The sequence below is a fragment of the Equus przewalskii genome, chromosome 25 (genome assembly GCF_037783145.1).
Source record: "Equus przewalskii isolate Varuska chromosome 25, EquPr2, whole genome shotgun sequence".
Lineage (NCBI taxonomy): Eukaryota > Metazoa > Chordata > Mammalia > Perissodactyla > Equidae > Equus > Equus przewalskii.
Genome location: NC_091855.1, coordinates 17,543,198 through 17,570,595, shown reverse-complemented (window position 1 = coordinate 17,570,595; position 27,398 = coordinate 17,543,198). Strand labels below are relative to the sequence as shown.

General features: G+C 41.2%; 1 protein-coding gene across 41 annotated transcripts in view; it reads right to left on the bottom strand.

The window, feature by feature from the left end:
• Positions 1 to 27,398, bottom strand: part of RGS6 (regulator of G protein signaling 6) — a 529,145-nt gene that overhangs the window by 275,753 nt on the left and 225,994 nt on the right. The window lies entirely within an intron of this gene.

Genomic DNA, 27,398 nt, shown 5'->3' with positions numbered 1-27,398 from the left:
TGTATCTTCCTAAACTAAGAACAGTAACAAACACGTACTGGGGAAACAAACATTGATGAAGCATAAAGGGGAGAGATGTCACAGAAGGCAAGAACACAAAACTTTAATAATTTATTAAATCTCTGATGTTTCACTGGGGAATTTCCAAATGTAACATGCCTCCCAAGTTTTGAAAAATCTCAGTCATATCCAACTACCCACAGCATCTATTCAGAGCTCTCACTGACAGAAACACTACCTTCATGGCCCCATATAAATCATAACACAATCTGCCTCCAGTTTCCCCATTAGCCTTCTCCCTGATGAAATTGTTGGCGGTCAACACAGGCAATCAACAAGGCCAGCTTGGCTGAAGGGAGTCTTTGATTAGGTTAAGTTATACATACAAATACAAGACTAGACAGCTAATCATGGGTACTTAATATAATTAGCATTGCCATGTCCCCAAAGCATTGCCCAGTGATTCACGTCTTAGACATCTTGGTGGCGAGCTCTCAAAATGGACACAGAGGGAGTAGTGTGCAATTGAGGAGTCAAAAGGGTGCTATTTGTTCATCACAGCTATTTTTATTTTTTAAATTCTGGCTTTTCCCAGGCACACCAAGATCTACGGCTCTCGGCATTTTCCCCCAGCTAATATGTTGGTTCCACCTTAGTTTCTTTGGTGACAGCTTTCAACATTTACAAGTCCACCTTGAGACAAAATCTAGTTGCCTGACCACCCACCTCTTTCAGGTTATGGCAAAGCTAGATTCACCTGTAATGAATTGATTGGCCACATCTAGTTTTTTATTGTAATCTTATACATCCTCACTACCTGCTCTTTTCCTTATTTTTCAAGGCTTGATATTATATCCAACATAACTCTGAGATCCTTAGAGTCAAAGAAGGAGCAAATGGTATGTCAGTTCCTCTTCCTTCCAAACTTCAGGCCAGGCTGGTGAACCTTGGGTTTCCTAAATCCAGAGGCCACCTGAAAATGGGGTCTTTTCCAGGTGAATCTTGTATCTCAGGTCTATTCTAAGATGATTCTTGGGTCTGGGGTCATTGTGGATCTCAGGAACCTAACATCATCTATCTATTATACGGTCTCTCTTGGCTATTCAACCCATCCCTTCTAGCTCCCTTCTCATCAGCTTTTCAACCTGTTCAAGAATCTCCCATCTAAAATAAAGTTTTTCCTAGTCCTCATATCCCTATATTCCTCCAGCCACCATCCTATTACTCTCTTCCGCTGAATTGATGGACGCGTCCGTATCTACCTTTCAATTTCCTTATTTTCCACTGGCTCCTCAACCTACCAATTTGACTTCAAGCCCCATAATAACTCCCCTGAAACAATGCTTGTAAAGCTCACTAATAACTTCCAAGTCCCTAAATCCAAACCATATCTTTCAGTCCTCTTTATACTTGATATTTTAGCAGCACTTGACACTTCTGACCACTTCCTCCTTCTTGAAACAGTACCCTTGGCTTCTGTGACACCTCAATATCCAGGCTTTCCTCATCTTTCTGACCCTTGAAAACCTCCAAGATTTGTCTCTTGCTATCCTTTCTGAATAACTCCAGGCTGTGGCCAAGATTAGTGTCAGTGTCCTCCTCTGTCCACATATATTTGTCTCAATTTCTTGGATATGTTTAGCGTTTTCTTAGGAATTTGTTCTCCCCCATATTTAAAAGCAAAGGGTAAAAGAGAGGGTTTTGATTTTGACGAAGGACGAAAAATGTGACATTGGTCATTTTCTATCCATATTTTGTTATTAAGTATACTGATTGGTAATATGGATACATACAGATAAAGGTTTACTATTTATCATTCATTTAAAGAGCACTTGTTTGGAAGCTGTCCCTTTAGAAGATGGTGGGGGAAAAAAAAAGAAAAACTGGCCAGGGAAGGACAGTCAATAGTTTTAGCAGAGTTCTGAGATGGAGCACCTGGAGATTCAAGACAAAACAGGATGGAGAAAGAAAAAAGCAGAAGATCAAGTAGATCGATCCTGAAAGGGCATTCCGCTGCTAAGGTCAGCCTCATTTTCTAGATCATAGTACGCAAAGACTTGAAAGTGCTTCCCTCCCCCCCTGAAACATTCTTATTGAGATAGAGCTTAAACAAGATTGAATCTGTTATCAGGACAAAGACCTGAACTCTTGCCAGAATTGAAGCGACTCAAAACTAAGACTCTTCTTTCTTTCAAACGACATAAAAATTATTTCCCTCAAAGATTTTCCACCTAAAAGTGCTCATAATGCGGTATCATGTCCTTCCCTGATTAGACACAAATATGTGTTAATCTTTGGGCAAATTGGAAGATAAAATGAAAGTTTGTGGAACTCAAAAATGTGAGAAAGATACAGGCAATCTGATCTGGAAGACTCTGGAAACTCGCCTTTCTGACAGTGAGCAAAAAGGCACTGAAGGTAGTTTGCCATTTCCCATCCTTCTCTGAATAACTCGCTTCTTTTGGGCTAAAAAACAGTGTGCTCTGTCTACTCTCAATAATGTATTAATCCTTAACGGGCCAATCACATTCTTCAACACTTTTCTAGATGAATTTCCCCATCCATCAACGTTCCCACTGTAAAGGAATGAAGTGATGCAAGGACAACTCAACTTGACTATCAGCTCCTTGCAGACCAGAGGTCCACCACAAACCAGCAATCTCTGTATTCCACAGAGTTGGGTCCATAGGAGGATGCTCTTTAAACTCTACTCAATAAATACAGCTTAATCAGTTTCCATAATTCTTAAGTACCATTATAGAGATAACTGGATGATTAGTAACTATATTTACTTGGTCAATACACTTCTATAGATTGCTTTATAAAGAGTAATTACAAAAGAAAAAGCTGGGGGGGCGGCCTCGTGACCGAGTGGTTGAGTTCGCACACTCTGCTTTGGGAGCCCAGGGTTTCACCGGTTCGGATCCTGGGTGCGGACATGGCACCACTCATCAAGCCACGCTGAGGTGGTGTCCCAGATGGCACAACCAGAAGGACCTACAACTATAATATACAAATATGTACTAGGGGGCTTTGGGGAGAAGGAGGAAAAAAAAGAAGATTGATAACAGATATTAGCTCAGGTGCTGATCTTTAAAAAGAAATAAAGAGCTGTGCCTTACTACAATCTTCATTCTTATGCTCTGAAACACTAACCTAAAAAAATAATAAATTGCCCATATATGGAGGACGGCATTATAACTTCGAGGTTCTTATTACTGCATGCTCCCTGAGCAAGAGAAGTTGGAAAGCCAAGCACAGACAACCTTCTGGAAGCCAATTCAGCATTTCTCTCCTGGCCACCTGTCCCCAACCTGAATGTCACCAAGTAGGGACAATAAACTGGCAGGCTGAAGAGGAGAGAGGCTTTCCTGTGACAGTCAAATTGGCCTGTATACAGACAACCACATCACTTCTCCCAGCTAATTAAAGGATAGGTACAAGCACCTCACTTTCTGTAATCTTATGGGGCTTTTTGAATTGAAATGCCTTATAATTGAAAAGGCATATTTTAATGAAATCACTGCTTTCAAAACCAAAAATAATTTATAAAACCTAGAGTCTTGCCCAGTGGCACAGCGGTTAAGTGCGCACATTCCGCTTTGGCGGCCCGGGGTTCGCCAGTTCGGATCCTGGGTGTGGACATGGCACCGCTTGTCAAGCCATGCTGTGGCAGGTGTCCCACATATAACGTAGAGGAAGATGGCGCAGATATTAGCTCAGGGTCAGTCTTCCTCAGCAAAAAGAGGAGGATTGGCAGCAGATGTTAGCTCAGGGATAATCTTCCTCAAAAAACAACAAAAAAAAGATGCCAATATTGCTTCCTTCTAAAGATAGACCTTGTGAGATAATCTGCCTTTCATTTTTCTTATTAGATGCCTAAGATAGCTCATATTTTGTTCTTATTTCATTGATAGATAAAATCACTTGCCTATCACAGGAGAGCAGGAAGAGAGGAAGAGCAATTAGGCTTCTTGATTAATGTAATGTATTGTGTACATTACCTGGCTTCTAACAGGCATTCAATAACGCTAATTCTTTCCCCCTAACCTATTATGTCTTCCTGATAGACTCAGCACAATTTTAGGCCTGGATAAGCCAGCAGCATTGAACAGTTTATGTTAAACAGTCAAGGTAGACTCTGGGGCATTTTATTCACTCAACAAATACTTAGCATCTAATAAACTCAAGCACTGCTTTGGAAGCTGGAGATAGAAAGGTGAATATGATCCAGGTCCTTTCCTCACAGAGCTCAAAATCTAACAAGGAGGAATGAGCAGTAGACAGATACGATGTTGATGAGACATGGGATACATGTTTTGGAACTCTGGGTCACAAGTGAGAGAAAACCCAACCCTAAGAGGTTTAAGCAAAAAGGGAATATTTGGCTCAACTGACTGAGGAGTTGAGGGAAGAGCTGGTCAGTCATGGCTTCATGAAAGAGCCCCTACACAGTGTCACCATGACATTATTTCTCTCTCTTTGCTCTGCTCTGCTTGTTTCTGTGTTGGCTCCCTGCTCAGCGGGGCTCCCACCTGTTATTATCCTATTAAGAGACGATGAACTTGAAGGATAGATTGTCTCCACACACACTGAACTATTTTGTCAGGAAAAGGGAGAGTGCCCGTTAGGTGGCAAAAACAAAAGATGCCCAGGACTTAGAGTAGGCACAGGACAGTATGGGAATCAAGAAGTGGTTGAATCAGAAACGGAGGAATTGAAGCTGAACCCTGAAGGAGGCGTGCGAGTAAGCCAGGGTGAGGTGCGAGGTTGACTTGAGTTGGAAGTAACGGTGCTGACTCAACAAATGCTGAAGAACAAACAAGAGCCAGAAAATGAGGGACCTTGTCATCCATATAAGGAAGGTAGAATTTCATCTTGAGGGCAACGGGTGGCCATGGAAGATTTTATTCAAGACACTGACAGAGCATAGGTGGAGTGTGGGCAGTGTGGATGTAGGGACAGACGAGACTGAATGTAAGGAACCAGGCTCTTGAATTATAAGTTTACCTTGTCCCATTTCCAATTCCTAGTTTGCAGCAATCTCATGTACCTAAAAACCATAATATTAAAACCATTAGAAATATTATAATTGAATATCTACTGACATATAAATGTGTTTATTATGTAACTCTTTAGGAAATAATCACATTTATCTTATACTGTGAACCAAAAGAAAAAGCTTACAAAACAGTCTATCCAAAATAATTACATTTTTTAAAATACATGTGTAGAAGAAGGTGTGGAAGATTAATGGTAATTATATCTGGGTAGAGAGATTACAGGGTTTTATTTTCTTTCTTTGCTTAAAAATAAACACATATTACTTCTGTAATAAGTTTAAAAGGTAATTTTTAAATTGTTTCATGAAAGTTACAAAAGCAATGTACGCTAATTGTAAAAATTTCAAACAATATGCAAGTGTATAAAGAAAAGTGGGGAGCAACCCTCCCACCACCTAGAAAATTCTCTTTCTTTCCCAAGAGGAAGAGCAATCACTATTAACAGTTTGGTGTGTATCCTTCCAAACAAATCTATGTAGGTATATAAAGTTATACGTATGTATAAATACGATATACATATATCATATGAATATCATATATATATTATTTCCTATAGAAGGGATCATCTTGAAACAATGCTCTATGACTTGTTTCATCCAGGTAACAAAATTCTATGTCCATCTTTCCATGTGTGGGCATAAAACTCTGTTTCATTATTTTAACTCCTGCACAGCATTCCAAAGTAGAGGCACACTGTAATTGATTTACCTGGTCTATTACTGATGAACATTCAAGTTGTTTTCAATTTTTTTCGTATTACAAACAGTACTGCAACGAAACCCTTGGATATAAACCCTTTTGTATATGTGAAAAGATGATTTAAGGTTAATTTCTAAAAGTAGAATTTCTGGGTCAAAGGGTACATCCATTTTAAATTCTGGTAGAAAGTGCCAAATTGCCTCCCCAGAGATAAGTCCAATTTATATTCCATGACTGTTTCACTATATTCTCATCAACCCTAGAGATTATTGATTTAATTTTGGTCAGTAGGCAAACAAATAGTATTTTTTTCTACAGAACACACTTGTACAACACTGTTCAGCAATTATTTTTGGTTTCTGGGCATTAGCCAGTAAACTAATTTTATTTCAGATGTTTTTAATAGTCTTTCCAAAGTACTTATCACTAGAAAACTTTATACAGATTATTAATTCCCTTCTTTGACTTAAAAGTACAATCGTCTCAATTAATTTTCAGTTGATTAGTTAAGGACCTAAATTGATAGTCTCCTATAGGAAGACAGAAGGAGAAGCATAAAGACATGGCTGGTGACCCCAGAACACACTTGTAAGCTGGTGTTTGAAATGAAACCCTCATCTGTTTAGACTTGACCTGTGAAAGGAGAAAACAAAAAATATATATATTGCCATTTTGGAAATTTGTAAAGAACAGTTTTAAAAGCAGTCTGCTTGCTCCTTGCATAATCCCATGCACAGAGCTCCAGAGGAACTGACAGTTTCTCATTCACTGCACAGGACAGCTCACCAGGAAAGAGAAGAAACACATTAAAGAGACGTTTGGGAATGTGCATGGAAGAAAGAGCATAAACCCCAATGGAAACAAGGATAGCATCCTGATAGTGTATATGAGTGACTGAGGGAGGGGGTGGACCGATTCCCAGAGATGGTATGATAAGAACATATGAGCTAAGCATTGTCCAGTGCAGGCTTCTTTAGAGGAAGCTCTGCTTTGCATAAAGATTATACTAGGAATATTTAGGGATTGTATTCTGGATCTCCACGGTTCTGCCTCTGTTTCTGTCCTCTATCTGCTTATGCTGTCAGGGATCTAAAGATGCGACTGTTACTGAATCATCTGGAAAATCCAAAAGGCTGTTCAGGAAGACATGGTCTGGAGTCCAGGGTGGTCAAATACATGGCTTAGGGCCATGCATTTTATCTCATGTCGAAGAGTAGAAAGTTTGGTGGTATTCCCCTGGATATGAGCGTAATTCTACGAGGTAGATATCACACCTGTTTTACAAAGGATGAAACTAAGGCTCAGCAAGGTCAAGTAACCCACCGAAGGTCAACAGCTTCATACAGTCAGCCTCGAGGATGGACCCCAAGGATGCCCACCCTCCTGGTATTCTCGCTCTGTGTAATCCTCTCCCGCTGAATGTGGGCTGGATTTAGAGACTTGCTTCCAAGCAACAGAACAGAAGTGATGGTAGGTCACTTCTGAGATTCAGTTGTAAAAACACTGTCACTTGAATTTCTGTTTGGGGTGATAAAAAAGTTTTGGAAATACATAGTGGTAGTAGTTGCACAACATTGTGAATGTACTTAAGGCCACTGCATTGTATATTTAAAAATGGTTAAAATAGCAAATTTTATTTTATATATATAATTTTTTGCTACAGTAAAAAAAAAAAATTTCAAGAAACAAAACAAAATAGAAATGCTGTAGCTTCTGTCATGGGACTGTCTCCGAGATTCATCTCTCTAGGGGAAGCCAGCTGCCGTGTTGTGAGCAGCCTGCAGGAGAGGGCCAGGTGGCAAGGAACTCACATCTCTGGCTAACAGCCACCAAGGATCTGAGGTCCGCCAACAGCCACACGAGTAAGGTTGGAAATGAGGCCTCCCCCAGCCAAGCCTTGAGATGACTGCAGCCTTGGGAGAGACAGTGAGCCAGAGGTACCCAGCGAAGCCATGCCCAGATTGCTTACCCAAAGGAACCGTGAGATGATAACTTAAGCTGTTAAATTTTGGAATAATGAGTAATGCAGCAAGAGATAACTGACAGCCATTAACAGGCAAAGCTCGGATTTAGACCCAATTCTGCCTGTCCCCAGAGCCTAAGGTCTTAATTCAGTCACTGATTTATGCATTCACTCAAATATGTATTTGTGCCTATGTTCCCAGTATACACCCTGCTAGAGACAATACACGGGAATGACGTACTAAGAATCCACTTTTTCTAAACAAACAGGATCCATTCCACATAACCTCTTCATATCATGGGACTGACTTGCCATTTAAGCAGAAGCAAGCAATTGAAGCCATACGTGCTTCCATCTACTAGCCCTTTTGACACATGCCTGTTCTCCCCCTTTCCCTCCTTGCAGTGCTCTGCATCTCCAGTCCCTGTGGAGAAAAGGCCTTTCCAGCCTGCAGCAAAGCTGGAGGCAAAGATACTGCATAGGGACACCTAGGCACCGGTCTTTGCCTTCTCTCCCAAGAGAAGAAGTGGCCTTGCTCATTCTGAGTTTGGCTAGAAAATCAGGACAGTCAGTTGTTTTAAAATGTTCTGTGAAACACAGGGCACAGACTTGTGTACATTCTTCCCAAAGTCCCCAAAATAAAGGTCTGTGAAATAGGTAAGAACCGAGCTTCTCAGATCCAGAGAGAGGCTCCCTTGCAGGATGGATGGGGTGCAGGCCCACTGGAGAGTCTGGAAGGCAGGGAAGACTTTACTGAAGTACCCTGAATGTCCTCTTTCTCTCCTTGGACACCTCTCTTCCAAAGAGATCTTGTCCCTTCAGCTAACTAATTTGGCTCCTCCTCTAACTGGGCAGTGGGGGTGATGCCTGGTCTCATTCCTTCCTACCTTGTCATCAGGGATTTGGGTATTATTACTCTCCTGTTGGTGAAGATGACTTGCTTCCTAAACATATTTAGTAGTCGCTAATTTGTATAAATAGACACACATCAGAACAAGAGAGACTTGAAACACGTGAGTGCTAAGTATTTCTCAGCCAGCTAACTATGTTAGTACTTAAAGAAGAGGTGGATATTTGATTTCAATTTAAACCCAAGTCTGTCTGGATTTTTAACCAATGTTAAAATGTACCACGGTGCCAGTTCTCAGGTTGTTTTCCCAGTCAGAGTTGCTCTCTGTGGCTGACCTAACCTTCAGAGGGTGAGCAATGCTGGCACAAGCAGGAATGGCCCAAGTCGGCTGAGAAAGCTCTAGTGCCTTACATTATTTTGGTTACTCCCAAGAACATTGTTTTTTAGTAAAGTACATTCAGCAATAAATATTTTGTTTTAGGAACTGTCCCTAAACCATACCATACTCCCCTAGTCTTTTGATAATTTCTGTAGGCATGTCTAAGTAGGAAGTCATCTCCAGTCAATTGTCCCAAATAGCATTTGAGTCTTCTGCTTTTTGTGTTAGTCTCAGAGGCATCCATAAATAAGTCAACCACATTGAGAGACTTTTCTTTTTTTAAGTCTGGATCTCCCTAAAGATTTGGGGCTTTTGAGGACAGTGAGGCATAGACTCTGACCTTCACAGCAACCTCAGGATTATATGCACCAAAACATACAGGGAATTCCCTGTCCCCACGCTGTCTCCTTGGGCTACCCCCATCCCTCAAGCTCCTTCAACACCTCTAAGTTGGTCAAATCTTTGAGAGAGGCCAAAACTTAGGGATGAAAGCTTCAACTGTGAACTCCTTTGGAGGAAATAAGAAATGAATTTAAATGGAGATAAAAGTGAGGTATCAGAGCCTTCGTTGATGTGGCTGAGAGGCAAGAAAGAGTCAAAGGGCATTGTGTCCCAAAGATGGTGAGAGAAAGACGTGGCGAAGGTGGGAGACTCAGCAAAGGAGGGCTGAGGATGAAAACACAGCATCTAATTCCCAGCTCAGCCTCAGGCCAGCTCCTCCAGGTTGGTGTCAATGATTAAAGCAGCATCTCAACAGCCTCCAATATCCTAACTATTTTAAGAAAGTAGCAATCGACATTGAGAACAGACTAGATTCCCCCATTAGAGAAATCAAAGAATCTTACACAAAGCAACAACCATCTAGAATTTCCTAATTACCCAAACGGGGCAGATTAATTAAGTCACTTTAGAGAATCAAGCAAATGAAATGTACATAAACTGAAAGCAAACTGAAGAAATTATTGTGTTTAGAAGGCATACACCAGGGGTCTGCCAGATGGTAAAGATTTTAGGCTTTGCAGACCATGGGGTTTCTAGCACAACTATTGGACTATGACATTATAGTGCAAAAGTAGCTACAGGCAATCTTTAAATAAATGAGTGTGGGGAAGTTTCAAGAAAACTCTTTACAAAACAGTCTGTGGACCAAATTTGATGCACAGGCTATAGTTTGCTGACCTCTAGCTTACACCATGTTAAAGAGAAGACACATCTTTTCACCACTCCGGACCTTGTACATCAAAACATTTTACAAAGGATTAGGTTCTAAAGTTAGCAAAACAATTGTCAGAATAACCTCTTAGATTCTAGAATCACCTGTGGGAACAGCCACCCACTGAGGGAAGAGCATATCATGTCTCTTCCACCAGGATCCTTATAAGTAATTCGCTCATTGACAGCAGAAGAGCTCATGCACTGGAATTCTCTGTCATGCCCCTAGTTTCTCACAACTTAAACGCGAATGTGATAGGCAGTCAGTGTATACAACAATCTTAAATAATGCATAGGATCCTTTTTTTTTTTTTAAAGATTTTATTTTTTTCCTTTTTCTCCCCAAAGCCCTCCAGTACATAGTTGTATATTCTTCGTTGTGGGTCCTTCTAGTTGTGGCATGTGGGACGCTGCCTCAGCGTGGTTTGATGAGCAGTGCCATGTCCGCACCCAGGATTCGAACCAACGAAACACTGGGCCGCCTGCAGCGGAGTGCGCGAACTTAACCACTCGGCCACGGGGCCAGCCCCAATGCATAGGCTCCTTTTAAAGGGAAGATAAAAGCTTCTGGACCTTCAGCATTGTTTTAGATTACTTTTATTGCAATGTTGCTTAAATATGTATAAAACTAACACAATTTGATGTAAAGTGCTTTTGTTTATTACTCACAAAATTTTTTTTTTATTGAGTTATTGATAGGTTACAATCTTGTGAAATTTCAATTGTACATTAATGTTTGTCAGTCATGTTGTAGGTGCACCACTTCACCCTTTGTGCCCACCCCCCACCCCACCTTTCCCCTGGTATCCACTAAACTGTTCTTGGTCCATAGTTTTAAATTCCTCATATGAGTGGAGTCATACACAGATTATCTTTCTCTTGCTGGCTTATTTCACTTAACATAATTCTCTCAAGGTCCATCCATGTTATTGCAAATGGAATGATTTTGTTCTGTTTTGCAGCTGAGTAGTATTCCATTGTATATATGTACCACATCTTCTTTATCCATTCATCTGTTGATGGGCACTTAGGTTGCTTCCACGTCTTGGCTATTGTAAACAGTGCTGCAATAAACATTGGGGTGCACAGGACTTTTGGGATTGCTGACTTCAGGCTCTTTGGATAAATACCCAGTAGTGGGATGGCTGGATCATATGGTAGTTCTATTTTTAGTTTTTTGAGGAATCTCCATACTGTTTTCCATAGTGGCTGCACCAGTTTGCATTCCCACCAGCAGTGTATGAGGGTTCCTTTTTCTCCGCAACCTCTCCAACATTTGTTGCTATTAGTTTTAGATATTTTTGTCATTCTAACGGGTGTAAGGTGATATCTTAGTGTAGTTTTGATTTGCATTTCCCTGATGATCAGCGATGATGAACATCTTTTCATGTGCCTATTGGCCATCAGTATATCTTCTTTGGAGAAATGTCTGTTCATGTCTCCAGCCCATTTTTTGATTGGGTTGTTTGATGTTTTGTGGTTGAGTTGGAGAGTTCTTTATATATTAAGGATATTAAGCCTTTGTCAGATATTATTACTCACAAAATTTTGAAACCGAAATAAATGTAAAAGTTAAATACAAAATCAACAGTCATAGCATTAAAATAACGCAATGGATGATGGTGTGCTGTAAGGAAATCATTACGTGCAATGTGAAAATGTCACTAACTGCCATAGCCCCAAACTATGGCATCATGCCATCACTGGGCCTTCACTTAGTGTGTACACATCATTTACAAATCTATTCCCCTGCTTTCTCCCCCTCACTGGCCAGGGCAGTGTCATACCCACCCAGAGAAACAAACGAAAACCATAAAATTCCGCAGCAGATGATCAGAATGGATGTACATTCACTGTTTTCAAAGGGAACTCAGAGTCCCCTGGGAACGTGCCTGAATGCCCCAGTTTGAGGACTATTGCTAAAGACACTGGATAACTTAAACCTAGTTATGCTTCTCAAGTGATTTCTGTGCTCCTACAAGCCTCTAGAGCATTTGTTACTTTCACCATTCAGGTGACACTGGGCATTTATTCTTTCCTTCTACATTGATCATTGGCTCCTTCCGATGAGAGGTCAAGGCAAGTGGACTATCCTCTGGAAGCCAGGTTCTAACCTGAGTTAGAACTATACAACTTCAAGAAAGTCACTTCTCTTCTCCGAGCCTCAGTTTCCCCATATGTAAATTAGGGGGTTGAACTCCAAGGTCCTTCCCATCTCCTACATTGTTTATTGCTAAGAGCTAAAAGAGAGGGAACCCAACCAAAGCATATATTCTTATTCAGCTGTGCAGAGAGACAAGCAAAATACGTTACTTATAGGACGAACTCCGTGGACACCTGTTTGTCTGAAGAGAAACATCAGAGCAAGAGAATATTATAACTCAAATGGACCCTGGAGATTCTTTAGTCTCCTGTCCTTATTTTGTAAATTAATTTATTTGAATGCCTGTTGTGGGCTGGGCTTTGTGCAAGATGTTGGAGGTATGATAGCAAACTTGACAAAGTACTTGCTCTTATGGAGCCGAAATTCCAGCAGTAGGGGGCTGAGATGAGTCAGCAAGCAATTAAAATATAATAGTAAAGAATTATATATGTATATATAATAAAAATAGTAAAAATTTCTCTACATATGTAGAAATAAAATATTTTAAAAATATATAAATTATATATAATATATAACATAAATAACTTACATATATATATATATACACACACACATATATATAACATTATATAATAAATAAAAGTTGCTATGGCTACTTTAGGAGCATTGCTAAGCACCTGACCCTGACCTGGAGGATCGAGGAAGTCTTCTGGAAGAACATCACTCACCAGCGAGTCCTGAAGGACCTCAGCACTATGGAGACGGCAAGGCGTGGTGGGGAGGAAGACCCTGAGGGGAGCACACACACCCTGAGTTCTGAAGGACACCCACTCACCTCCAGTAGCTGGGGCTGCCAAATGGAAATCTGGACCCTGATGTGCCATGTCTTCTGATTTCTCAAGACAAACAGGATTGTTTGGATTTTTTAAATAAAAATTCCTGACTTTTAAATTTTGGCACTTAATTTTAATTTTTTAAAATACTACTGAATAAAGCCTCCATCCAACTCATATGTTGCCCCCTTGTACTCTCTGCTGCTCACCCACTCTTCCGCTGGGCCCCTTCTTGCATCTGCAAAGTGTTCTGCCTGTGTGTCCATCATAGCATGGAGAACTCTGTAGATGCAAGACTCCTGCCTGAGACATATTTTTAATGAGGTCTCAGACAGACACTCTGACATGGGTATTTGAACCAAACAATCAAGAGAATGATTGGCATTTAGGGGACTGAAAAGGGGGATTCTAAACATTTCTTCCAATTAAACAACTTTTTCTGTAGTTCTCACACTGCTCCAGTAAAAGGACAGAATGTACCTCATGAATTAAAGTGACTTAGGTCTCGGGGGAATTTATGGATTCCAAAAGCATTTACCAAATTCAGCTCCGGGTTTCTCCCCAACACTTAGCATTAAGCTGCTACATCAGCCTTGGGAACTTTCATTTCATATTAGAACAGGCAGTTTTCAGGAGGACAGAAGCCCAAGATGGGGGAAGCAGAACCCAAGCTGTAGTTCCAAAGTAGAAAATTAAGCTTTGATGTGCATTTGACAAATGCACGAAAGTCAAATCTCAAGCATTTGAAGAGGAAAGTTGCCATGGCATTTTTGCAAAACATCACCACTGAAAACGATAATTCTGTGGTACACATATTTTCCCCTTTCCCTGCTTCTTCTCCATTACACAAAGAACATCTGAAGAGTCACGGACAGAGAAAATCTGAGGTCAAGGATACCCCTTCAGAGCTGGGTTTTTGAAAGGAGTGGAGAAGACGTCATGTAATGGCAGAGACTCCGGGTCCCCTTTCCTTCATGTACCACAGCAACTCTGGGGGTGGCTCAGCTCCTTTCCGCCCACCCCACAGGGGGCAGGCAATAGCATTAATCAGCCACTGCCTAATTACCAGCTAAATAATTAGTGAGGAGGGGAGCTCCTAGGTCCCTGCTGTGTCCTAATAATTAATCCACAAACTGGTTAATCTGGCAGCCCCTTTCCTTGATCTCCCAGCCAAAATCCACAGTGGGCTCTATCTCCCTGTGACACAAGAGAAATCCTGGGGTTGTTTTCACTCTTTCCTCTCTGAATATCCACCCCCAATCATTTAACAAACGCTGTCAAATCTACCTTCTCAATGTCTCTCCTATCTGTCCTCCCCTTTGCATTCTTGCTGTTTCTCCTCTGGTTCGGGCCCTCCCTATCTCATGTCTCAACTACTGGAATAGTCTTCCTACCAGGTCTCCATGCCTATCACCTCTCCCCACTCCAACACATCCTCCCTTCTGCTCCCAAAAATATCTACATGAAACAGACTACGATATGTCACTCTGCTGCTTAAAAACTTTACCTAAATCCCCACTGCCTATAAAATTAAGTCCACAATCTTGTGTGTGGCATCCACAGTCACCCACGATCTGTACCAGCTGCACTGCCTCAGAGAACATGCACTTATTCTTAAGTTAACATGAACACAGGCCAACACAAAGGGCTCAGCCCTGGTGTTTCGGTGGGCATAGCATGAGAGGACACCTTTCTGTGACTCTACAGACTGTACTCAAATGGTGACAACGTGGTAACTCGATTACTTGCTGCCCAAGAAGTAGTCTGTAAAAAGAAATCTCCATGTTCACTTCCCCAGACCCATTCACCATCTTACTTGATGCTTGGACACAGTTGATTCCTCCTTCCCCCTTCAACTCAACTTTCATTCATTTTGCATACTCCTTGTTTTTTCCCTGCCTTCCCAACCACTCCTTCTGGGTCTCCTTTGCTAATTCCACTCTTCCTTCCTCCCCTTGGAGGACGTGGTGGTTCTTGGCCTTCTTTTCAATCTTTATATTCATGCCCTTGGAGATCTCCTCTGGTCCCATGGCTTTAAAGATCTTCTAGAGTCTATTGACTCAAATTTGTGTCTGAAGCCCTGGCCACTCCCTAAGGCCCAGATTTGAGTATCCAATTACCGACTTGATACCTTCACTAAGAGGTAGCTCAAGGTCAATACTTAAACATAACAACAACCACCCTAACCTCCAACTTGCTCCTTCCTCCAGTTTTATTTCTTTATTCTTTTTAGACATCTCATTAGACAGTAGCATCATCCATCTAACAAAGAACAAAAACCTCAGTGACTTCTTAAGCAGATCTGCTCTGATTATTGTAGCTAAAATTGCAACTCTTCCCCTCCTCATGTGTCCCCCTTCTGTTCTATTTTTTCTTTTTCTAAACATACATCATCTTCTGAACATGCAATATAATTTATTGATTTTTGCATTTATTTTCTGTTTCTTCCTTCTCCTGCTAGAATATAAGCTGTACAAGGGCAGGAATCTTTGACTAGTTTGTTCACTGGTACACCCAAGCACATAGAACAATGGTGGGTCCATAACAGGTGTTCAATAAATATTTGTAAATGAACTAATGAGTGGAGCATGACTCATCTCTTTCCTTCATAGCCCACATCTGGCCCAGCAACAACTATGAATGGGCTCCACCTTTAAAACACACAAGGATCTGACCACTTCTCACCACCTCCACTGTTAACACCCCATTCCAAATCACCTTCACATTTGACTTGGATTATTCCAGTAGCTTCTCACTGGATCTTCCCGCCCTACTCCTGTCTTGTCCCAGCAGAAGCCATAAATCATTGCACATAGCAGCCAGCACGCCCTCTTTAAAGTATAAGTCAGATTATGTCCCTCCTCTGCTCAAATCTCTCCAATGCTTTCCATAACAGATCATGGTCTGCATGAAGCCCCTCCTGCTTGGCCCTTGCCCACATCTCTGGTCTCTCTTCCTGCCTCTCTTCTTCTCATTCCATGCTTTCCAGCCACAGTGATCTCTTGCTGATTCTTGGACAATCAACCTTACTCTGGACTCAGAGCTTTTCACAAGCTCTACACCTTGCTGGTAAACTTTTTCCCCAGACCTTCCCATCACTCTGTTCAAATCTCACCTCTTTTGAGAGGGATGCCTGGACCAGCCCCTCTGCCACCTTCCACCATCCTCAAACATAATCCCTATTCTCCCTAATTTTTCTCCATAGTACTTATTACTGAAAGTAAAACATTTGATTGCTTGTTCATTTACTGTTTCCCTCACAAGAGTCTAAACTCCAAGATGACAGGGATCTTTTAGCTGTTCACCATGTAGCCCCAGGATCCAGAAATGCCAACCACATAGTGGATACTCAATAAATACTTGTTGAGAATGAATGAATGGAGACACACTGTGGTAGGACCCAATCCTCCCTGAGAAGTGCACTGTGCTCCAGGGGAAAGGATGTAGCCTTGCATTAGAGGTCGTAATCATTACCAATGGCCTATTTCCAAGGCCTGACCTTTTATCACAGCAGGGTTCAGGCAGAAGTGCAAACAGCAGTCAAGGACTTCCACCGTGGCCACATGGAGCCATTCACACCACGTGTTGAGTTCTTACACTGATGAATAACTTCAGTCTGTGCTTAACTCCTACAAAGGTCTATCAAAAGACCAAGTGTAAGAGGAGACAGTACCTCTCAGAAGCCAATTTACCTTGAAGGCTAATAAGAGAGCAAGTTCCAATTAAGTCCTTCATGGTGAAGAGGATAAAGTAAACCTGAGAGAGTGAACAAGGGAAAAAAATTATGTTCTACCAGGAGATACCTTTTATCTATTTATTTTATTGCCTTTTATTCACTGTAGAGCTTACACCAAACACTAAGCCGCTAACAGCAGAGACGTGCAAATTGGATGTTTTAAGGGATTAAAGGGAAAGGAGGTCTAGAAATTGGCAAGGCGTTAATGCTAAGAAAAGGTTCCTGAACTCCTTTGTCCTTTTGCTGGAAAGTGGAAGGGGAGTCTCTTCCAGTACCTTCTTCTGACAGAGTGAGTTCAGGGGAATACAGTGAGGAGGAAGCTCAGAGTCATGACACCCAGGCAGGAGTTCTTGCTGTGCTGCAGACTCCTGGGCAAGTCATCAACCTCTCTGAGACTCATTTTTCTCCCCTGTAGAGTGATGGCTTCATTTTTCTTTTTACCATCCTACTCCCTCCTCTAAAGGATTTGCCTGAGACAGCTATAAACAGAGATAATGACCCAACCTAATCTACCTGCCAGAGTTACTGTGAAGGTGGGGAAGAACTCTGCAAATGGTGAACAAGATGGTGGTGTCACACCTACCACCAGGAAAACAACTACTTAAAGTCTCCAGATCCAAATCATGGGGTTATACTGGAAGCATATTAGATAAACACCCATCAATTGTTCATTAATCATCAATGTGTGAGCCACTGTGCTATGAGAATTATAAGTGAAGTTGGTCCTACTCTCATGGAACTTACAATCAACTGGAGGAATTAGACGTTAATAAACAAAATGATCCAGCGCATGTCTACTAGCCAAACGCTCTCAAGGAAGGGCAAGCACCTCTATGAGGACATACAGTAGAGGAGCCCAACTGTGACAAGTGAGACTTGAGTGAGTTCTGAAGGATGAACAGGGGCCAGCCCAGGGAGGGATGCAGAGAGGGAACAACCCATGCAAGGGCCTGGCAGGGAGGAAGCACTGTGGGTCCCAGAAAGGAAAGTGGCCATAAAAATCAGTGTGGATGGAGTGTAACATGGGAGGTAGAGAGGTGGGACAAGGCCTGGCAACGCTGCAGTGGCCTCTCAGACATATCAAGAGTGTGGGTCAAGGCCTCACTTATAAATATAGATGTGAGCCATAGTTCATATGCTAGATAGTTCATTGCCTACTAGATTTTTAGAAAATAGCGCATTAAATATTTTTTAATCTGGATTACTGACTTTTTTGACACTCCCTTACATTTTTCCCTTAGCCCCAGCCCCCTTAATCCTAACACCTTTAGGGAGCCATGAAGGGTTTTCAGCAAGAGAATTTCATGATTGGATTTCCCCTGTAACAGACACTGCCAACTTCACTTGGAATAATATTGATGAGATAACTTTAAAATACAGCAGTGAGGAAGCCTTTCGATGGAAAATGAGCAAAGAATAATCAAACCAGTGTGAAAATAAACATACTGCTAGTGATGAGAGAGGAATCTATTTCCACCTGATACCCAGTAGTGGTTTCACAAGTCCACCATATGGGACAATGTGCATTTCCAATCTCAAGGATTTACAGAGATTTCAAAAAGACTCATGTAAGGATCCAACAGCTAGAAAAGAGGTACAATCAGGAATTTCTTCATGTTAACAGTGGAATCCAAGCTTTGATGGGCAGCACAGCCTGTTGGAAAGCTGGGATCATATTAACAATAATAAACTGTCTATCTCAAGTTCTCAGCCCCGACACTGCACCCCCTAGTTTCTCCTCTATGTACCTCTAGAAGTCTCTTGGCTTCTCCCACGAATGTGCACAAACACATCTCATCCCAGAAAGCCCCATAAGGGGGCCTCTTCCTCTGCCACAGTCACTCAGGTAATCCTGTGAGTGGACGTAATGCCAGCCCAAGCAAAAGCTCTCTCCCACGATCTGCCATGCACACAAGTTCCAAGATGTCGTCTCTCTCCTTCTTCCCCACTCCACTCACAGAACCAAACCATGGAAAAACAGTCCTTTCCCATATAGAAATATCAGTGACTCAAGACTGAAATGGTCAGTAGCATGTAATGAAGTAGAGCATTTCATTTACCAGAGTGAGAGAACAACTGTCCATTCCACGGAGTTCCTTGTCTTTGCTCCCTAGGGAAAGAGGCTCAGTGAGGAACCATGCAGCCTAGACAGGCCCAGGGCAATGAGCAGGCAGGAGGGGACACTCATGGGTACATCCTCACAAGAGAAAAGATGGGTTAGGGAAGAAAGGGAGAGTTTGAAGAGGGAGGAAAATATTTGTGGGGGATGAGAGAACTAAAGAGGAATAGGGAAAGGAGTATTAAGAAGTAAGCGTGTACATTTTTTATGAATGAAATTATCTTTGAGTTAACAGAAAGATGCCCAAGGCTAAGGATGGCCCTGAATCTTGTGCTTGTCTCAACCACACACTATTCATCTCTCCCTAGAAAGACCAACAATACAAAAAACTAAAATACTAAGAGAGTGGTCAACACTAATAAATCCAGCCCCAAGTCAGCAAATGAGGAGCTGGCAAGTAAAACCACAAGAAAAGAGAACGTTACATACAAAGAAGAACGAAAACAAAATCTGAATTTTATAATAAGAATCCAGATGGCACGGTCATTATAATCACAGATAAAAAAGCTGAGGGGTCATCTGTGGGACTATCAGTTCAGCGTAGAAAGCCCCTCTTTTGCCCTGGGTCAATGACAAAATGACCATTGGAAACCTATTAAGAGCTAGCATCTATGCACTGCTAGGCATGCACGTCATGAAGTTCTTGTTAATGAAAATCATTTATTTCACAATGATCAAGGCCCTACTATTTCAGCAAGCTTCTAGTGGCAGCCTCAAGGTGCAGATTCTTCTCTAAACTTAGTGCATGAGTCTCATACACACAGTCTTATTGCCCACTAGTATCTTCCTTCATGGCATTTATCAACAAGAGTAATTACATTAACTTACACAATTATTCATTAAGATCTCTCTCTTTCCCTCCAGATTGTAAACTTCGTAAGACATGGAAAATTTTGTTTTGACACTTGCTGGTGTACCAACCAGCACAAGACCTGACACATACTAGAAGCTTTGTGGAAGGATAGAATAATGAAGGGACTGCCCACTTTGGCATTCAGACATTCTATTTGGAATTGTATCTTAATTGTAAATAAGATTTTATTGGAACACAGCCACACTCACTTGTTGAAGTATCATCTATGGCTACTTTCTAGCCACAATGCAAAGTGGAGTAGCTGTGACAGAGACCACATGGCCCACAAATACTATCTGGCCATTTACAGAAAAAGTTGGCCAACCCCTGTACCAGTCATGCGTCACTTAATGATGGGACTAGGTTCTGACAAATGTGTCATCAGGTGATTTCACCATTGTGTGAACATCACAGAGTGTGCTTACACAAATATGCATGGTCCAGCCTACTACACATCTAGGCTATATGGTACTAATCTTATGGGACCGTCGTATACGTGGTCAGCCATTGATTGAAACATTATTATGCAGCACATGACTGTATCAGACCATCAATTTCACTACGACTAGAATTACTCTTCCTTTGTACTCCCTCAGCACCTTGTTCCACTGGATAATGACCCAGACCCTCTGGGTTTAAAACACATAGTTTTCCACTGAAGATAAAAAGATCGCATAATAAATTTCTCTGCTCAGTAAGAGTCTTCTTTCTATTGCTGAGTTCTTTTTTACAATTAATCACAGAATTTTAAGGCTTGTCAGGGTCGTGAGAGATTAAACAGCCTCATACTGGAAAAGAACTGCTCTTAAGTCATCCCAGGAAGAAAGTTTTCAACACTTTCAGTCAATAAGACTAGGGAAATGAAGGCTGTGTCATAACACGAACGAAGCCCACGACAGAACGGTAGGTGAAAAAATTATTCCAAATGGTATGCATTTTAATGCAGTTTTGTAAAAATGTGAATATAGAGAAAGAAAGACTGAAAGAAATGCTTGAAGTGAAGCCAGCTGTTGAGATAAAATAGTGGAACTAATGGTAATTTTTCTTTTCCCAAGTTTTAACTTATAACAATGATGACAATGATGACAGCTGTGTTAGCAGTTATTGAGCACCGTGTCAGGCACCATGCATTTTATAGGCGTTTTCTCATATGATCCTCACAACAACCCTAAGAGGTAGCTACAGTCAATTATTGTTATTTATGGTGATTATGTTCTATAAAATCGCCACGAACAGTGAATCAGCAAATACTGAACCGCTGTTCCTAGGAGAAACACAGGGTTAGGTTCCCATGAGCCTCTGGTCATATTTTCATCAACTGATCAATGCATAAACTTTGTTTTAGTTGTGTTTCTGTTTAAAGACATCTTATTTAATATATATGGTGGATTCGCTAACACTGAACCCACAGCCAACAGCACTGTAATTCATGCCTGGATGAAGCTGACCTAACACACGTATTTTCTTTGTAAGGCACATCTCAGCCTTCTTGTGCTTAGGAACACTAGACAACTTCAGCACTATGCTTGGGGCCATTCTGAAGAGTAAAATCACCAAGAAAAAGCACAAAAATGTGAAAAACGTGGCTCCAAATAGAGGGTGAAAAGGAATCTTGTTTACAGTATGACAGGTGAGACAAGAAGACTGAGGGTCTTGCTCAGCTCCAACTGGAAACGTGCACATCGAGTGGGACTCAAACCACACCTTGTGTGTGCCTGCAAATAACCACGCAAACACCACAAATATGATTTGAAGGTTACATATAAATTTTAGCAAGAAGTGAATTTGCAAATACGAAGATCCAAGGCATTATTATTATCCTCACTTTACAGATGGGAAATCTCTGAAGATAGGAAAAAGAAGAGAGGGGAGGGGAGGGGAACAGGAAGAGAAGGGAGAGAGAAGGTTTCTTAGATTTTTTATTTTAAGGGAACATTAGTGAGTACTTAAAAATCAGGAAGTCCTTCCTAAGGCTGACCTTGCCTTTGACTGAAATTTCAAGCCTGTTCCTTGTTTCTTTGCCCACTGCCATGACAGAAAAAGGCCGCTAATCTCTAGTGCACACGTAGGCACTCAAGTCCATTGCCAACTTAGAAGGAATCTAATCTAAGGAACTAAGCCATATTTTTTTTTTTTTTAAAAGATTTTATTTTTTCCTTTTTCTCCCCAAAGCCCCCCGGTACATAGTTGTGTATTCTTCGTTGTGGGTTCCTCTAGTTGTGGCATGTGGGACGCTCCCTCAGCGTGGTCTGACGAGCAGTGCCATGTCCGCGCCCAGGATTTGAACCGACGAAACACTGGGCCGCCTGCAGCGGAGTGCGCGAACTTAACCACTCGGCCACGGGGCCAGCCCCTAAGCCATATTTTTATGGCAGAACTAATAATGAATTAGTATTAATAGACCACCCACGTGGCCTGAGAGCTTTAGGGTGGGAGAGTCAGTACAACACACTGGCAGCCACATGATAGAGACATCTTTGGAAAAAATCATCATTTCTATGTCAACAAAGTTCTGTGTTTATAACTGTGCACAGCAGTGTGGTTTCCCAACTTATTCAAAACATATTCAGTGTTATTCAGAAGCCAATGTTTATTTATTTAGGTTCAAGTCTCTTACTGTCAATTGTGTCTTTAAAAAAAAAAATCAAGACATATATTTGAATAAGGCAGGACATTTGCTTAGGCAAATAAAGACCATAAACCAGTAATAATAGCTTCACATTTTCCAAGCCCTTTAAACTTTTGAGGGCTTCCCTGTTTATTCTCTTTCTGGAAGCATTTCCTCTGGTTACAAAGCAGGTATTCCAAACGGCCATTTTTTGACATTTTCCATTCAGGGAGAAACTGACCCTTCCACCTGGATGTGAATGATCATTACATCAGCCTTTCTACATCTGAACACAGACTTCTCAAGGGCTCCAAAGGAGTTCTGTTGCCCCAGAGACAGACATTATTTCCATGCATTTATGCAGTCAGATCCCACAACTGCTTCCCCTGACTCACTGAAGCTGGGACACATGTTTTCAGCATCTATTTAAATAGCGCTATTGCCATAGTACCTAGGCACTTGGACAACTCTGCTATTTTTGCAAGAAAATAGAAAAACAGTGCCGATGAAATAAAAAGAGGTCGGCACTAAGGCCTGTCAGCGATCGTTTCCCTTGGCAAGTAGAGCGGGAGGGTTAGAATCAGGTCAAATTGTCCCCAGTAAAAGGCGTCAGTCATCTGCAATGTTTTTGTTAATCCAGACAGAAATAGGTCACCTTAGCGCACGCCAAGTTGGCCAATTAGAGCAAAGTTCTTATGAAGTAAGAAGTAAAAAGAGTGGATATTTTGCATAAGACCTCTCCCCTCTCAAAGGAGGCAGACCAAAATTCAAGAAGTTAAACACCCCAAAGCCTTTTACACAAAATCTGCCTCTTTCAACTGAGGGCAACTCGCAGGCTCATGTTGGGGGTGCTTAGTGACATCCTATACGGTTCTTATGCAAACTCTGGTTGTAATTTATCTCCACTAATGCCCAAGAAAATACACTCAGAGAACACAGCACAGGAGAGCAGACAGATCTTGTCTAGGTTGAGAAGGACTCTTGGCTCCATCTGGTTCAGCGAGACAGAAATGGGATCAGATGGTGACGTCTTCTTTGGTATGTGAAAGAGCAAGGGCAGGGGGCTTGACAAACATCTCTGTCGTAAGCTACGGAGTCAAAAGCACTGGATTCAAGTCACTGACACCCTCCTTCCCAGCTACCTAAAGGGCAATCGCTTCTTAGAGACGCAGCTCTTCCATTATGTAAAAGAGAGAATAATGATACTCAGAGGATTGTTTTGAGGATCAAGGATATAACATTTGGAAACAGGTAGATACATCAGAAAATTGTGTACAAATGATAATTATAATTATATTATTTACAATTATTACAATTTCCTTGGCATGGGGCATTTATAACTACTTCACAATCCAGTCTCAGTAATTCACACCATATACTAGTTAACCACATCCTGTCCTTCATTTGTAGTATCATCATTTTGTGGTATTAAATACTGATTGAAATAAATGTGTCACTGGGAGGACTTGGATACAGTCACTACTGTTATCAAGAGTTTTCTGTGAGAACATTTTAATAGGATTGGACCTGAGACAAAAAGAAGCATGTCATTTACATAATCACTCAGATAAGAATATACCTAGGAATATGTTTAACAGAATTTTACATTCATGCAAACAATACTCTGTGCCAGTAGAAAAAAAATATGTATCTCCTTGCGCTTAGGCAAATAGTAAACTTTGCCAAATGGCATGAAAGCAAATTTGACATTTTTGCCTCTACTCCGTAAGAAAGCCAAGACTAATGACAAAGAAGGTGTATACCTAAGTGATCCTCTCCTGCCTGCTGTTTCAAACAAAGCATTTCTAGGCCTGGAATATCTGAAATAGTCATAGAAACGACCGTAGTTTACTTGTGGCTGTTACATACTGAGTATAATATATATTCAGGGGAAAGCATAAATTAACTATAAACTCAGTAACTAGCAACAATGATATCATTTTAATGGTTTCCCTTGAGTGGTTTGTTGGATTGGGGTTGGGTTGCGTGTGTTTGTGTGTAGATGTAAAATACTTCTCTTATGTGAACAGGTAACCACCAAATACCATTACTTTTATTGCTTTATTAAATATCTTAAAGAAGGTATATGTAAGCCTTTTTACAGACTCTCTGTAAATTGTGTCATTCATTTATTCAATAAATATTTATGGAAAGCACTGTAGAAGATAAAAGGATGAATGAAGTCCAGTTCCTGCCCAAAAGAAGCTTCATGAAGCAGAAACTACATCTGACCTCAAAAAGCCTAACATTGGGCTACACAGAGACAAGGCACAGGGACAATAAATTTGCTTTTAATTATAAAATTCCTATCAAATGGAAACCTCCGACTCTAACGTTACAGAAACTACAGAGGGTGCAAACTGGCAGAAAATACTTTAAATGTGTAGACTGCTAATAAACCATCCCCTAAATGGCATATTATTAAGCTTTCGTACATCGATCATCTAGAATATTTACCCAGAGTTGAGCCCACACAAGCAAATGTATCTTCCAAGATGAAGAGCATTCATTCCCAACGCTTACCATCCTCCTTGGTCCCCAAAGGCACACAGTCACGTAGAGGCCGCTCAGATTCACAGAAGGACAAAGGATTCCTCACATCTAATTTAAGATGTGAGCACACTTGCTTTGATGTCTCCTATCTTCTTTGTTTTTAAACTTCTCTGCAGTCTCTGTCTCCAGTTGCAGCATGCCCCTCACTCTGTTTCCAGGTTTAGTGTATTATTTATGTCCTTTAAACCACACTGTCCCCCCGTTCTACTGTAAATTGGTGTGCTATTTATGTACCAAATAGGTACTGTGTGTCCTGCCTTGGGGTTGAAGATTAATAATTGTTCTTAGTGAATGAATGATAAAACCACTGCAGAACCAGACAGATATAAAAATGTACCTGGAATTATGCTTATATTATTATGATAATTTATAGACTTACAATACAAGTAATAGGCCAGACCCAGAGCCCATTAATCAGACAAATTATACAAGAGGCTACACTGGGTCTTGGATATACATGCAGGAGAGATGTATGATTGTGAATGTAAAATGTAGAAGAGAGGTTGGCAAGGACAGAAGCAATTCAGCCACGTTTGAGCATTATAATGCAATTACCTAAGCCAGGCTTTCTTTGTCCTGGCAGAAATGGAGAACTGCCACTGAATACTTGATATCTTGCAGTACTTAGCTTGACCTCATTTTAAGGGGACATAAAGTAAGGCTATCCTATCAGATCAAACAGAAGAGGATTTCTGAACTTGTAACTAATAGCATATTTGAAGGCCAGGAAGAATGCATTTCCAAAACCACAGCCACAAAAGCACCTGCCTTTGACCTGTGTGGTCTCCATCAAATATTACGGGGAATTCACGATGTGGCTAAAGAAAGTTCTAGCCTAGGGTGGGCCATGGGAAGTGGCCTGACACTACATTATTCTTTCTTTCATTCACATATGCCCTAAACAAGAGACAGGATGCATAGAAAATCATCAATGACAACAACACTAGATGATTTACTAAAGTGCTCCAAAATACGCTTGGTGAAGTTCTGCTGAATCTCGCCCATCCAACCTCTACCAAACACAGTCATCGGCAGATTTCCTCAGGATGGATTTTCCCTCTGACACACCAGAAAATTGCTGCTGACCTTATCTAAAATAGCATGTGTGCTTCCCTGATTCATTCCTTGCTTCTTTGAAAACATCATCCATGTTTTAATTTGCTCTCATTGGCACCAAGGTTCCACTCGACTTTTGGATCGATGCTCCAACTCAACTTGTGGATGGATGTTCCTGTCGCTAGTTTCCCAGAATAACCCACCCACCATCTCTCTCTCAGTGAACTAAAAAGCCACAGTACTGTTGGGCTGCACCTCTAGCACCAACCTAGCATTTTAAGATTTGTTTCGGGGGAGTTAACAGAAAATACAAGCTGTACATTTTCTAAAAAAAAAAAAAAAAAAAAATTTAGGAAAATGCTCAAACCTGCTATCATTATGGGAAGAACAATTTTCATTTCTGGATTGTTGCAATAATCTAAACTGAACCATCATGAAAAATAAGGAGCAGAAAGCAACAAATCTCAGTGAGTTTCCTCTCCTTTTTTTCTGTGGTAAATCAGTCACTTAGTAATCTGTGAGTAAACACACATTCATCACTGACAGGATTCTTATTGCTGCCGCTGTATATTTGTATAACAAAGACAAACTGTTGGTAACTCAAATTAATTGTACTGTGAGGTACTCTTACACTCTGTATTAGGCACATAGAAGGCACTCGAATGCTGGTTTGAAAAAAGAGAACCTCATATTGTTAGTAGGACTACCAAAGAAGCAGCTCACTAGTATTCAAGGTCAGAGAGAGCCTGATTATTTTGCGACAGCATCAAGGTATTTTCCAGAAAATACCCATCTTCCAACTCTGGTTGGAGAGGTCTTCACTCCACACAATGCAGATCGGGACATGGCACCTTATGCTGAAGGAAGCAGCCAAGTCCTGCTAAGCCATATTCTCAGGCAGACATGGGTTTCCCAAATGCCTGCACCTAGAGGCTCCAATCCCAGCGGTGTCATTTCAGCTTTTCACTCTTCAAAGGCAGACACATTTAAGTAACAAGCACTTTGCTCCCTTGCAGAGCTATGAATGATGGCAAAAATGAGTGTGCTGTCAGCACCTTATGGTCAGAAGAGGTCTGGCTTTGAACACTGTCTGCACAGCAACTGCAAGGGCCTAGATCAAAACACTGGGTAACAGAGCCTTACTTGTCCCAGTGGCATAATAACCACCAAGCACAGCAAGTTATTTCATCTGCGACTCACCTAGTCATGAAGGTCAAGGATGGGAAATCCCATCTCCCACACTGAACTAACCGAAAAGTCCCAACGACGGCTTTCTGAGATGTGAATTATTATTAAACGGGGACAAATAAGGCAGAGAATTTTTAATCAAAGCAACACTATAGAGACGCTGAGGGACGCATTACAATGTC